This window comes from Phyllobates terribilis, unplaced genomic scaffold (genome assembly GCF_046119375.1).
Source record: "Phyllobates terribilis strain yellow unplaced genomic scaffold, ASM4611937v1 Scaffold_11__3_contigs__length_659146591, whole genome shotgun sequence".
Taxonomy (NCBI): domain Eukaryota; kingdom Metazoa; phylum Chordata; class Amphibia; order Anura; family Dendrobatidae; genus Phyllobates; species Phyllobates terribilis.
Genome location: NW_027362771.1, coordinates 167,204,197 through 167,217,348, shown reverse-complemented (window position 1 = coordinate 167,217,348; position 13,152 = coordinate 167,204,197). Strand labels below are relative to the sequence as shown.

General features: G+C 47.3%; 1 long non-coding RNA gene across 5 annotated transcripts in view; it reads right to left on the bottom strand.

Annotated features, from left to right (window-relative positions):
* Positions 1 to 13,152, bottom strand: part of LOC141165837 (uncharacterized) — an 86,560-nt gene that overhangs the window by 19,202 nt on the left and 54,206 nt on the right. For all 5 annotated transcript variants that reach the window (XR_012251212.1, XR_012251211.1, XR_012251215.1 and 2 more), the window contains exon 2: positions 10,201 to 10,318. This is a non-coding gene — a long non-coding RNA (uncharacterized lncRNA). The remainder of the gene's footprint in view (positions 1 to 10,200; positions 10,319 to 13,152) is intronic.

Here is a 13,152-nt window from a genome sequence, read left to right as displayed (position 1 = left end):
GAACCACAGTATCTGCTGGTAACATCAATTTTGCGGAATCATTTCTCCACTTTTTTAGCCCATCCTTTGCAAGGCCACAGGAGACAAGAAGTCTGACACATAGTCAACGCCTAGAGACGATGGTACAGGAGTATCTCCAAGTAAACATTGAAGCCATGACTGTGTCACTGGACCCTTGCTTTTTTTGGGCTTCCAATCTGGATAAATGGCCGGAGCTAGCCACTTACGCCTTGGAGATCTTGTCATGCCCCGCAGCCAGCGTTCTGTCTGAACGTGTGTTCAGCGCTGCTGGTGGTGTGCTGACAGAAAAGCGCACGCGGCTTTCCACTGATAATGTAGACAGACTCCCGTTCATAAAGATGAACAAATCATGGATCCGAAACGACTTTTCTACCCCTGTGTCATCCTGGGGAGAGTAAAAGCTTGATGATTGGTTAAAATCACCCTACCAACTGTTTTAAGCTTTCAAATTACTAATCATGTTTATCTGTATCTTGGCTGGAAAATAATTTGGGCTTTGTAGCAGTGTGCAGCACTGATCCTATTAGGCCATCTATACTAAGCTCCACCAGATTTAAAATTAATAATAATTTTTAGCTGCATCTAGCCCGGAAAATAATTTTGGGGCTCCGAGATGCGCAAGACACATAAGTGCCTTCTTGCTGCACTACCTGCAACATGACCCTCATATTGTCAGAATTCGAAGTAATCATGACTACTGGGTTGCCACACTCTTAGATCCCCCAAACTTTTCGATCAACCTTTTCATTTTAATAAAGACCAAAAAAATGGTCATTTTTGAAATTATAAGCATTAGCAGGTTATTAGAAACTGAAATCAAACAGTTTTCAACTCAAAACTTTATTCTAGGTGATGTTACATTTTCACATAGGACCCCTTGTTCGAAAGGAGCTTCTGAACTCTCTCGTCCATTGAATTTGTCAGGTTTTGGATGGTTTCTGCTTCAATTGTTTTGCATGAGGACAGAATACCCTCCCAGAGCTGTTGCTTAGATGTGAACTGCCTCCCGCCATCATAGACACTCCTTTTGATGATGCTCCAGAGGTTCTGAATGGGGTAGAGGTCAGAGGAGCATGGGGGTCACACCATAAGTTTGTCCCCTTTTATGCCCATATCAGCCAGAGATGCAGATGTTTTATGTACAGCATGAGATGGTGCATTATCATGCAAAAAAATGATCTTGCTGTGAAATACACGGTTCTTCTTCTTGAACCATGGCAGGAAGTGCTGTTTGAGAAAATCCAAATACATTATGGAGTTCATCTTTAGCGCCTTCAGGGATCCTAAAGGGGCCAACAATCTCTCTCCCCATGATTCCAGCCCAAAACATTACTCCACCTCCTCCTTGTTGGCGCTTTAGCCGTGTTTGCGTGGGGTGTCCATCAACCAGCCATCCTCCACTCCATCCATCTGGACCATCGAGCGCTGTACGGCACTCATCCGTGAACAAAACAGTTTTGAAATCAGTCTTCATGTAATGTTTAGCCCACTGGAGCCGTTTCTGCTTGTGTGAAGTGGATAGAGGAGGTCGACAGGATGGCGTATGCACAGCTGCAAACCTCTGAAGGACCCTGCATCTTGTTGTTCGGGGGACGTTGGAGGCACCAGCAGCTTCAAAAACTTGTCTGCTGCTATGACAAGGCTTTTTTGCCGCTGCTCTTTTAACCTGACGTAATTGCCTGTAGGAAAGAGTCCTCAATTTGCCCTTATCAGCACGCACACGTGTGTACTGTGAATCAGCTACATACTTCTTGATCACCAAGACACTTCATCCTGATCATCGCACAATGTTGATTGTAGTCATGCCTTGACCTAAACACTCCACAATTTGTTGCTTCTCAGCAGCCGACACATCCTTTTTCTTTCCCATTTTGGCAGAAAATGTAGGCTGCTTAATAATGTGAGACAGCCTTCTTAATTAGTCTTGCCTTTCATTGGACACACCTGCCAAACTAATTAGCACAGGTGTCTGCAATTGCTTACAGTGATATAAAGAGCCCTGACACACATCACCATCAATGAGTTTAACTGACAAACAAACAAATTCTTCCCTTATCACTCCTAAACACTTTTTGCAGAATAATTTGGAACACAGTGTACATGTGCTTTTCCACAAAACACCAGTGGTTCACGTAGTGAATCTTACAGTTCTAACTTGCCAACCGTGGTCTGTATGGAGTTGTTCAATAAAGGGCCCAAAATTAAGATAACATAGATGGGAGAGGTCTCTATGAATAGGAATTCCTAAGTATTTGATACCCTGTGAGGGCCAGGCAAAGGGAAGGTTGGACTGGATGGAATCCTATATGGATTTGGGGAGGGAGACATCGAGGGCCTCAGACTTCGCTGCATTGATTTTAAAATTTGACCATGTAACAAAGTGATCTATTTCAGCCATAACAGCATGGATGGATATATGTGATTGAGTGATATATACTAGGACATCATCAGCAAATAGAGAGCACTTGTACTCGGTGCCTCCCACCTCAATCCACCTAATATTGGGGTTATGGCTAATTGATGAGAGCAGGTGCTCCGTCACTAGGATGTATAAGAGAGGGGACAGAGGACATCCCTGCCTTGTCCCATTGGTGATTGTGAAAGGTGATGAAAATGTTCTGATGCACCCCCTGGGCCTTGGGACACCCGGAGCCGGACCCTTTTTGGTGGATGCTGGTGGTTGTAGTCTTCGTGGCGGCGACCCGGTTCCGTGGCTCAGGGTGGTCAAACCAGTGGCGGAACTATTTATGTGGTTTTGATGTTTAAATGTCCGACTACGCCACCCGTGGATTGCGGTCAGAGTGAACCGCCGCTGCAGGGCAGACCACTGAGGCTGGTGTTGTGGGTGCAGCAGAGCGTAGCATAACTCCCCACGGGAGGAGTATAGCCTCAGGGCAGTGTATGCGGAGGATGGGGGTGATGGTGCAGGGCAGCAGCAGTAACGACACGGAGTCAGTGATGCAGTTCAGGGCCTTTACTCACAGTTCTTATTATCCAGACCACGTCTGCAGGTAACGGCTGCCCACGTCGTACTGTGCTCACCAGGTGAGGGGCTCAGACAACTCCCAGATAATTTTGGAGCGCTTCACAGGACCCCCTTTGTGTGTCCTTTGTCTGGCCTTTCTTACCAACCCTTCTGTCCGGCTGCCTCGGGCCTACTCTTGGTAAACTTGGCGCCAGTTTCCCTGACCCTATGTGGTGCCTTCCTAGCGGGTGTAGCGAGGGGCTGCGCCACATAAAATGTCACTGCCTCCGGTTTCTAGCTGAGGGTCGTTTCCTGCCTCCACTAGTTTCGGGGACCGGTCTCCCCCTTTGGCCTGACCCCTCCACGCAGGTGGATTCGGGCGTGCGGTGGCAACTCGCCCGTCCGCACCCCTGGGATCCCTTCATTCCTCGTTCCTGGAGCCTTCTCCGCTCCTCTTCCTTCCTTCTCCCTCTTCCAGGCCTGGGCCTCTGTTACTAGGCCCGCCTCCGGAGCAGAGCTCATGCAGAGCCCCTGCTCCCTGCCACTTCTGGTCAGACTTCTCTGCACTGAACTAAGATGGTGCCCACCTTTTATACTCCCTTCTCAATGCACCCAGGAACTGCTTCCTCCCTGCTCCTGCACTACAGGGTTCCCCTTCCTCAGTGTTCCCTCCCCCCACTCCAGCCAGGGACAGGGACTGTCGTGCCCATCTCAGAGGCATATTGGTTGCCCTGCCCCACGGCAATGTGGTGTAATGCATGCAGGTGTCGGGGTCCTGATCCACACTCCATCCTTACCTGAGAGTGAGATATCACACCTCTGGGTGAGGTGCAATACCTCTGTAGCAACCGAGCCCTCAGGGTGCTACAGTTCCATTTATCTTCAGCCTAGGTGACGTATTGCGATACAGGGCCGTGATTTTGGCTATAAACGGGTCCCCTAGACCCCTACCCCAAGCTTTTTAAGAGAATCATATGGCGTGCCAGGAGACTCTATGGAATGCTTTCTCAGCATCCAACGAGAGTATCTAATTACAAATTTTTAACTGCATCTAGCCCAGGAAATACTTTGTGCCTAGTAGCAGTGTCTGCTAGTCAGCGGATTATCCCGGCTGTTAAGCAAGCTACACCACCTGTAGTTTGGACACTTCATTTTTTCAAAGGAAATGCTTCGGGACCACGGGATACTCAGTGAAGAGCATCAGGAGGCACCCCAAGGCATAGGGGCTGGGACTGGCAGTAGGATGCCTTGCGGTGGACAGCCGAGCTCGATCCTTATAAAAGCTTTTTAACTGCAGCAGCTTTAGTGGACGCTACTGGAGCTGGAATTACGCGGCTGCTGGCATGAGACTTGCCCTCCAATAGATCCTTGTAAATGGATTTAAAGTGTATTCATTCAAATTAGAGAGACAATTTAAATTAAAAAGCTTAGAGCTGCCTCCACCACAGGGGGGCTCGCTCGACCCACCAGCGGACAGGCACCAGTATTGGGAGAGGGGGGCTGGCCGTCAGGGTTCACCGCGGCTCTGGCACAAACCCGGCGACGCGGAGGTGGCACGGGCAGGAGCGGACTGAACGTGTCGGCTTCTCACTTTTTGGATTTTAGAAGGGCATGACATGCCTATATCTGTGTCTCCCCCTCCTTTTACTCCTCCACCTCTTTTCTTTTCGCATGACTATATGTACTTGTCACTTTTCCATGTGTTAGTTGTGTCTTCTGAGCAGTTTGTCAGCTATTGGACACCTTTGAAGGTGTTTTCTATGTGTTTCTATGTGTTTTTGTTTGCCTGCCATTGGTTTTAACGGTGTTCGAAGGTGTTCGACGAACACACGGGTGTTCGACAACCGAACTCGAACACTACGGGGGTGGCTCAACACTACTTAAAAGCCTAGAAGGAAGATTTAGGAAATCCTTTTTTGTTGACACAATTCTTGAGAAAGCATGTGACAAGAGAGGTACCGAAAAGAAAATCTCCTTCACACGAAAGAGAACATAGCTTTCCTTTTGTCTGTATATCCCCTGGGTAACATTTTAGCCAGACCGCTCTACGGCCAGCATTAGACAGGGCCGCAAATCTGGCAGAATCCGCAGAGGTGTCAGATAAGAAGGCCGCAGCTTCCTTCAATACTGGTAGAGAGGATAGAATGGAGTCCTGTGACTCGTTCTTAACCTGGTCTTCTAACCTGTCTAACCAAACCAACGGGGATCTTGCCGTACTGGTTGCTGCTATGGCTGGTTTCAATGCCCCCGCTGATGACTCCCAAGTACCCTTAAGGAAGGTATCTACCTTCCGGTCCAGTGGATCTTTCAGCATCCCTGTGTCTTCAAAAAGGGAGTGAAGAATTTTTTAGAAGCTTTGGACACCACAACATCCAGCTTCGGGGCTTTATGCCAGGAAGCGGTATCTTCCTCATCAAAGGGATATTTCCTTTTGAAGGAGGATAGAAAAAGACCTTTTCTCCGGCCTATCCCACTCCTTCTTGATAAGTCCCTGCACCTTATCGTTTATCGGAAAAACTCTGTTTCTTCCGATCCAAGGTACCGAACATACTATCCTGTACCGATTTTTTTGCCTTCTGGTCAACTAACCCCATTGTGGACCTGAAGGCTTTTACCAAGCTATCAACACTTTCTAGGGGAAAACAATGACCTGTGCCTGCCTCGCTATCCGAAGAGGAAGAGTCAGTGGAGTCATCCAGCATTCCTTAGTCAGATTCAGAGTCTGAAAAGGTGGGTAGGGTTTTTGCTCTATGGGTCTGGGACGCTTCTTTTGCCTGGGAAAACGATTTTAGCGATTTTTCAACCTCAGACCTAATAAGGGTTTTTAAATTTGAAGCAAAATCTGGGGTTCCCTTTGAAATTGTTTCCTCAATACATGGCTGGCATAACTTTTTGGACCAGTCTTTAGTCAGACCCCGTTCACACAGGGAACATACTCTGTACTTGGACTTCCTCGTACATTCTTAGGGACATCCTGACCATATAAAGGAGGAAGGAGAGGGAGAGAGAGAGAGACAAAACAGAAAAAAAGTCTACATTAATATGTCGACTTTCACGTAGCTCACTCACCACCCAGTAGATAAAAACAGGGTACCGGAACGGGAGGCAGGACGGTAGCCAACACTTATCCTTGGGAGACCACGGAATCATCGATCCTACATGAGCTATGCCGGCCGGATCTTGAATCCTGAGTGCTGCGTGTCCCAGAATGCCCACTGCTCCTGCTCTGCAGTGGACGCTGCTTCTGGGTGCGCTTCTGGCACTGAGGCTGCTGCTCCATCTCCTCGGGCTGCTGCAGCTGCAGCATGGTCAGCTGCTCGTGTTGCTGATGCGGTGGGAAGGGCTGCTGTGAGGCCATTATGGTGCACTGCGCCCCTGCGTAGCCGGTGATCTACCCTTAAGTACCCTCATTGCACCAGGGAGATCACCGGCCGGCGTTCCCGCAGCTTCCGGTACCCCCCCCCCCAAAAAATTACACCGGGGGTCAGAGGACGTGACGTCACATCCGGGATGCGGGGTGTAGTGTAGGTGCCGCGAACGCCCGCACGCGAGGAGACCAGATGTCGGCGCCCGGCGCGGCGCTTCCGGAGCCCGCGGGTCCGGCCGCAGCAGAGACTGTGCCCTGCCACAACCGAACGGCCCCAGTAAGATGATCCTGCTGCTGTCGCCGCCGACGAGAAGGAAGGTCCCCCATCAAGGACAGGAAACCAGTGAGGCGGAGAGAGGCGCCGCCCTTTTTATCTTGAAGGTTTCCTGTCCTTGAAGGGCGGATCCCCTCTCTCGTTGTGCCGTCATGGGTGACAGAAAATTATTATTTCTTATTTTCCCAGACCTTCCTCTGTTGGGCTAAGTTCACCCTCCTCTATGAGGTCTTCTGGAAGGGATCTCTCGTTCTGGGAGTCCGAGTCTTTTTTCTTCCAGGTTAATCTTCCTCTTCTTAGCCTTTGGAATCAGAAGTGGATCGGGAGAAGGAGGCCAATGAAGATTGAACCTCTTGACAGACTATCCCCTTGATTTCGTCTATAAGACGGCTGCTCTTCCCTAATAATTTTTTCCGTACATTTTTGTCATAGATAATTTTTGTTTGAAGATAGCTTTTTTGCACATATAGCACACTTCTGGCTAGACTTATTTCCTGGTGCAGGATCCTTGTCCCCCTAAAAAAGAGGGAGAAGGGTAATTAATTGTATCAATTTTAACCTGCACCTAGGAAAGGACCCCGAGTGCCAGAACTTACTGGGACTGGAATCGCGCTGGGCTCTGCAGACATGGAGAAGATAGATTCGACCATCCAGTGTATAATATACAAAAACGGATTAGGTCCTACCTTAAGATGTCTTCTGTCCAGGGCTCTTATATAGGCAACTGGACTCAGTGCTCTCCCTCCTTCCCCTGGGGAGGGGGGTGGGGAAGCTCCTCCCCCTTGGGAAGCTGGAGCACCTGCGATCACTTGCAGTTTTCTCCCCTTTTTTTTTCCCTTGTGTGCGCGCGACCTAAACGGACCGGAAGTAACCTCAGGGACCCTGTTCCGGCATCCCATGTCACTTTCCAGCCGTTCCTAGGCTCTTGCGTTCCTGGGTGGAACGCAGACCGGAAGTGACCTGATCCAGCGGTCCGTGTCACTTCCAGGATCCGGCACGCATCTCCTCCGCTATGGAGATGGTCTGAGCCGCTCCGAAGGCCGCCTGAGAGGGGTGAAGAGCTGGATAGCTCGAGTAGGCCTCCAGCACGACAACCACCGGACCTTACCCGCAAGTGCGGACACGGTGGGGATGGGGGTCCCGAGTCCCGGAGGAGACGGGAGCAGCTTACAGGGAGGAGGAGAAGACCTCTCGGTCCCAGCTGCCCAACTTGAAGGTATGGGTAGATGTCTGGCCTGGCACCTAGCACCCTGGATGACCTCTTCATCCCAATAGGGACAGGAAAAACACTGGAGGGAGGGGCTATTTGACCTCTTTGTGTCTCCTGTCCCTATTAGGGTGGGGTGACATCCTCCTTTGGTGCTGTCGTGGGGGGGGGGGGGTATTGGAGAAATATATAATAAATTGGGTACAGTAGTCCAATGCAGTATGTCCTGTAAATGTTTTCATTAGAATTTGGGAGAGTTATGAAGTGTCCTATAAATGTCTGTTCTGTTCCTGATCTAAGGATCTGGGCTTTTAGTTGAGATGAATCTGTGCTGCACTTTATGTACATGCTTAGTAGTGAGGTAGCACTGTGGAGACTGTCATGGAGTCGGAGTCAGGGAAATTGAGGAGTCGTCGGTGGTTTGGCTTACCGACTCCACAGCCCTGTACAGGTCCTCTAGAGATATGCCTGGTGTTTGGAACAGTTTCATTAAATGGATGATCCACATAATACAAGGTTATATCAGGCTGAAATTTCCCTTTATCCTCATCCTCTTCATTATGAAGTAATGAACATACACTGCAGTATATCTTTATGCGTTTTTGCTTTTGTTCATTATGTATTATTTCTTGTGAATAATTTGGTATACATTTCATTATAAAAAACACCATTATATTTTCTGTTCTTTGGCACAGATATAGCTTGAAAAAGGCCTTATACGGCCAAAACATTGGGCTTAATCTGTCAGCCTATGGGTCAGTTTCATTGAATAAAATTATGTTCCTCATATACAACTTGAGTGCTGAAGTTTATCTCCATCTTATTCACATACTGTCTGCTAGCGTGCATACCCAGCAATCAACGCCCACATGTCCAATTAGAAGGAACATTGCCACGATCCTCCATTTAACCTTTCTACACCACATTGATTTACTGTCACTGTGGGACTTTTATCTGCCCAGTGTTCCTGTATGTAGCAGAAACTCAGCACCAGAGTATTGCTGCGGTCTATAGGTCAGGAATACACACTTACCAAGACCACAATCTCTGCAATACCCCACTCCTGTGCTTTACTGTATAAAACACGGATATCAATTTTTATCACGTATTCTTGCTGTAAATAAAACATTATCACTCCCTCATATTAACATCACACCAGATGGAGGAGCAGCCTCTTCTAGGGGCTTTCCAATTAAATACATAGAACACCAGCCTACAGGATCTGACTAGAGACCCCACTAAACTTAAAATGGTGTGAATTCAGCAGCAGTGCACATGTTTGACCACCACTAGGCACAATTTATAGGGCTAGATGACCAAGTAATGGAGGAAGAAGCCCAACACCACTGGATTACAGGGATTATATAGCAATGCTTGAGCAATTACAGCCTACAGTAATTCACATACATCATGCCCATCCCCTTGTCAGATTTTGCTTTTTATCCTTCATATCTAGTTATACCCCAGCAACAAAAACTGAAGACTCTTCACCATCTTGCTACTGTTCTCCTGTAGTATAGACGTATTAAAATATGAATGCTCCCCTCCTACCCAAGACCACTGAAGTTAGGCTAATTAGCCCATCTACTTCCTTAGACCACCACTACAGTTTTTAAAATGATTAACCCCTTAACCCCCCCCCTCATCTAAAGTGGAGATGCACCCTAAAGTTGGTGCATCACAGAGAGATATATATATATATATACACACACACACACACACACACACACACACTTTTTTGTCGTCACCTTACTTCTTAAAGGATACCTGTGTGTTTAAAAAAAACAACCTACGTACCTGCAGCTATCATGGTAGTCTGCAGGTAAATATCTTCCAATAATCCAATCATACCTGTCAGCCTAATTGGAAAAAAAAGAATGAAGTTCCATTCTCCCTGCCGCTGCTCACTTCCAGGCATTGGAAGTCATGGAGCCATTAGTCACCGCATGTTAAACATTCCCCTTTGCTTTGGCAGCCTTTCTCTGCACGCACGCAGTCAATGTGTGAGTGATTACAGTGCAGTCACTGTAGGGAGCAGTGACTGATAACTCCCAGCACTGCCCCAATGATAAGAAGGAGCAGCTCCATGGAGAATAGAACATTTTCTCCCTGTAGCCGCCACTCCAGTAACCCTGCCAGACATGGCTTAAAAACGTTTCACCAGCATATTAACCCTATATCAGCAGGTAGTTTTTTTTGGAGAGGGACAAGTTCCCTCTCAGCCAAAATCAAGACTCTAAGCTAAATAAAAGGAAGAGGAGGCAGATGAAGGAAGAGAGCAGAAAGATGCGAGGGTCCAGGCAAAATTTGAGTCCAAAAAAATTGTATTTAACGATTGACTTCATAGCGGAGTGTGCTGTACGTACCTTTGCTGAACCTGTTTCCGCTTGGCTAGGCTGGGAGTGACTGGCAGCTGTTGGTTGGGGTGAGACTTCGCCTGTAATCCTTTGTTGCAACTCATTTTTCACACACTGTATTGAAGACCTATGACATACACAAGATTACTGATAATCACAATAGTACTCAAGCACAAGTTACAATAAGGGCCATGATTATCATGGTCTTAGTGCCTTTATTTCAAGAGTGAAACGGTCCCAATTTTGCTTTTTTGGATCATGCCTTTTTCACTATTTCATTTATAGTCACCCCCTGGTTTACACAGTGCGAGTGCAGGGTTTACAATTGATTTTACATTTATTCAGCAATCACCATCCGCAATAGACATGGTGCAGTTTAGGGGAGACAGGGCAGCTGACCGGTTCCCTTTATTTTATTTGTTGTTCTTTGCTTATATAGCACCATCATATTAAACGGCACTTTACAATCATCATCATCACTGTCCCCATTGGGGCTCACAATCTAGATTTCCCATCCGTCTTTGGAGTGTGGGAGGAAACCGGAGAACCCGAAGGAAACCCACGCAAACACGGGGAGAACATACAAACTCCTTATAGATGTTGTCCTTGGTGGAATGTGAACCAAGGACCCCAGCGCTGCAAGGCTTCAGTGCTAACCACTGAGGTAACTTTACTAGGTTTTGGGTGGTTTTTTTTTGGTTTTTGTTTTCTTTAACCCAATGTTTTAGCCTAATTTATAAATTTGTGACTTATTGAAATGTCGCAAAATTTCTATGTGATTGTACTCTAGGATCCTTGTGGAGTACAAAATCTATCTTAAGGTTTGTTCAAATAGCGTTGACTCTACATTCAGTGGCTCTGTCGCGGCCCCACAAAACGTGATTCGGGCAAAGGCGCCGGCTGGGCAATTGATTAATAACACATGAGGAATCAGGGTGCTCTGTCATACATCATTTTCGACGGTATACACTTCTGGGAGGCAGGCAACAAGACGTACTAAACCATGTCTTGCTGTCCGCCTTGGCTAGGCTTCCAAGTCCGAAAGTGATGCACAACAGAACACACCGACTCAGTCTGCATCATTATAGTCATTGTATGCCAGAATCCCATTTTGGACGTAAGCTAAGACAAAGTCACTGAAAAGAGTAAAACCCAATGTGAACATGGATTTATTTTTGTGCTGTTCAGAAATTCTGTTACGATAAAAACATTATCAACTGGGTGCACTATTCTGTAAAAACTTGGCACACAAATGGAAACAAATATAACAAGACAAAAGAAAGTCACTTATGATGACTCCAGGCCTTAGGACTCCGTTTTACAAAACATTCCTACAGTGACTCCTGCAATGCCCCGAGTCCTGGTGACAGGTATTAAAGAACAACCACAAAGCGGATTTCTTCACCGAAGGCATCAATGTGATCAGTATTACTGCCATTACAGACCGGTCATTACATAAAACCATGCTGACAAGTTCACTTTAATATAAGCCAAACAGTACAGCCATGTTCATGTTCAGGCATTGCGATGCATCCACACGACAAATCCACACCAGTTTACAATCCCACACATACGAACAAGGTGTAAAAACCATATTCATAGGAAGGAGAAAAATCCTCAAATATAAGAGCACACTGCAGATTTCTACAACCACTGGCACAAATTATGGAATCACCGGGCTCGGACGATGTTCTTTCAGTTGTTTAATGTTGTTGAAGAAAAGCAGATCACAGACATGGCACAAAACTAAAGTCATTTCAAATGGCAACTTTAGGGCTTTAAGAAACACCAAAAGAAATCAAGATTACAAATGTGGTACTCATTAAGGGTAATTTTTTTCAGACCAAGCAGAGGGAAACAACTGAAGCATTAAACAACTAAATGAACATCCTCCGAGCCCGGTGATTCCATAATTTTTGCCAGGGGTTGTACATCCCATCACTTATTTTTGCAGTAGATTTCCCACTATGAAACGCTTTCTATCAGTAAGGTAAAATTCACAGGTAACATTATGCCGCAGTCGTGGCCAAACCTACAGCTGAAATTATCCCTGAGATATCAGTAGAGCAGACACCATGTTACTGTGCTGCCACCTACACTACTAATGGGACAAAACCCTGCAAGAAACACTGAGGCCCCTGATCCCCCGCCATCTGGGGATGTATTAGGGTGTGTGCACATGATCAGGAGCTGCTGTGGGTTTGATGCTGTGTGCTTATGCAGCTTCCAACCCGCAGCGGCTAGAGGATGGATTTGTAGAAATCCCATGTCCACTATGAGGCTCCGTGCTTCTGCAGATCAGCAGCAGACACGGACATTCGGTGCATCTTTCCAGACAGCAGCATGTCAATTTCTCTTATGGAGTCGCTAGTCTCCGCAAGAGAAATCTGATCAGTACAATGTATTCAATGCGGTGAATCCGCATGGTTCAATAACACATTCACCTGCGTTCATATAACCAGCGCTTTAGACACAGCATAAAGTATTCTGCGACCAAAGCGCTGCCTGTCCGGATCGTGTGCACATACCCTTAGGAGATATTCCCGTTTAGGAGCGACAACATGCGTCCCCTATAACTGTCTAGAACTAACGAGTCCATTGACAGCACACGTCCTCCTCGTATACACCCGCATAGCCCCCCTCGTATGCACCCGCTCTCCTGTGTCCTCCTAGTATACACCTGCATTGCCCTCCACTCTCTCCTGTGTCCTCCTGGTATACACCCGCATTGCACTCTGCTCTCTCCTGTGTCCTCCTAGTATACACCCGCATTCCCCTCCTCTCTCACCTGCGTCTGCTCCGCACTGTACACCCACATTGCCCTCCGCTCTCACCCATGTCCTCCTAGTATACACCCGCATTGCCCTCCGCTCTCACCCGTGTCCTCCTAGTATACACCCGCATTGCCCTCCTAGTCTACACCCGTGTCCTCCTAGTATACACCCGCATTGCCCTCCTCTC